At 50.1% G+C, this 1991-nt stretch overlaps 1 pseudogene; it reads right to left on the bottom strand.

Annotated features, from left to right (window-relative positions):
- Nucleotides 1–702: 702 nt before the first annotated feature.
- On the bottom strand, nucleotides 703–1305 carry LOC136146140 (histone chaperone ASF1B pseudogene; annotated as a pseudogene).
- Nucleotides 1306–1991: the final 686 nt, after the last annotated feature.

Below are 1991 nucleotides of genomic sequence, written 5' to 3' on the forward strand. Positions count from 1 at the left end.
GGGGCAGCCTCCAGGGAAAGCCGGATCCAGTTGGGAGGTAAGAGGAAGATGGTTGTGACACAAAGGAGAGTCAACCATCTTTTCTCAGCATCCTGCTGACCACTTTTATGGGAATAGAGTTTTCCAGAGGACTACTGAATTGAAAAGACCTAAAAATCATCCTAGCAAAAAGACAGACATTGTGTCTGAGTCCATCTTCTACCAAGACTCCTGGCCTGGGACACCAGAAAGCTGGGAGGATCTGCTCAGATGGTTGGGAAGGGAAGTGAATATCAGAACCTTTGGCCCAACAGGGTCAGAGCCTTGCCAGGCCTTGACCAAGAAAGCCTCAAGGCAGGCCTGGGAGGTCTGTCAGAAGACTTTTGGGTTAATGGCACTCCCTGGATGACGGTGGCACAATGGCCCACAGATGGGGTTCATAGTGTGTGTGGAAGAGAGAAAGGACACAAGACAGAAAGAATTAAGAACTGAGTACCTGCTTCTTTCAGGCCTGGGCAGTAGAGGGGAGATGATCCTCTAGGCCAGGGCTAGGAGAGACCAGAAGCCCCTTCCTTCCTGGGGGCCAAGGTTTGACTGGTCTGGATATAGCTCATGACCCCAAAGTCTTCCACATGGCCTCCCTGAGACTCTCTGGGGAGAGAGTCGTGCCAGGAGACTGGCTATGGTCCCGGCTGGGTCCAGGTAGGGCCTGGAGTCCCACAGTTAGATGCAGTCCCTGGAGTTCTCAGGGAGGAGGCCCATTGTGCAGCCAGGGAACCCAAGCCCTTGATACTGGTGCAGCTGAGGGGGAGACTGCAGCCCAGGGTGGGATCCTGGTTCCTGGTTCTCTGTGGCCTCCAACCTGCCCGTGTTGTTGTCCCAGTTGATGTGGAAGCAGTTCACCCGGGGATTTGAGGCCAAGATGTTCCACTGGAGCTGAGAGAAGTGTGGTTTCAGGGGCGGGTTCTTGCACAGCTCGCGGCTGAGGTACCCATTGTTGACGTTGTAGCCGACTCGGATGAACTCTTGTCTGTGGTAGCTGCAGGTGATGAGGGCCATGGTCACCCCCAGGGCATCGGTCTCGAGGATGAGGGATGGGTTGGGGCATCCGCCTGAAAGATGAACATGTGTCTCCCTGCGGGGACAGGGCCGACCAGCACCAAGTTGATCAAACTCGCTCTCGGCTGAGCCAATATGAACGATCTTCCACTCCAGGTCGTCTGCCAGGGCCTCATTGCACTCGAAGCTGATCTCAAAACAGAAAGGGCTGTGGAAAAGGCTCGGATTTTCTAGCACCACCATGTTCAATACTGACACCTTAGCCATCGCCTCGCAGGGTCGCGGCTGAGGCCAGAGCTGGGGCTGAGCCGGCAGCTGGGTCTTGTCAGGTCAGCAGAGTAGTTTTATTCAAATAAGCTCCCACCTTCTCTGACCACGATCTGAAATTCCACTCCAGTATTCTTACCTGGAGAATCCCATGGACAGAGGAGACTGGCACGCCATGGTCCATAGAGTTGCAAAGAGTCAGGCACGAGTGAAGTGGCTTAGCACACAGTCACATGCCTGGAGTACTTGGGGAACCACAAACGAGATAATGTGCCTGGAGCAGAAAACAAAGAGAGAATAGATGACAGTAAAGATTTGAAGACGCAGTAACACATCTTGTGGGTCAAGGGAGGATTTTTTAATGGGAAAAAAAAAAAAAAAAGGTGTTTATATGCTTATAAAAATGTTCTGTAAAGAGGAAAATAAAATAATGCAAGAAAGGGTTGCTTATTTTTTTTTTTTTAATACTTCTCTCCTTGATGAAATAAAAGAAGATGTGACTTCCTCCTTAATAGAGGCACACCTAGAACTTTCACTTGGACAGTAGAGACAGCAGAGTAAATGAGCAGGATGCAAGTTGTTAAAAATGATGGTATCCTCAAGTGCTAATCCTATTCTGATATTTTCTGTTTTCCCCATAAATAGGAAGCATGATTATCCAATTTGAATGAGGTTGAGAGAAGAGA

This window comes from Muntiacus reevesi, chromosome 13, assembly GCF_963930625.1.
Source record: "Muntiacus reevesi chromosome 13, mMunRee1.1, whole genome shotgun sequence".
Lineage (NCBI taxonomy): Eukaryota > Metazoa > Chordata > Mammalia > Artiodactyla > Cervidae > Muntiacus > Muntiacus reevesi.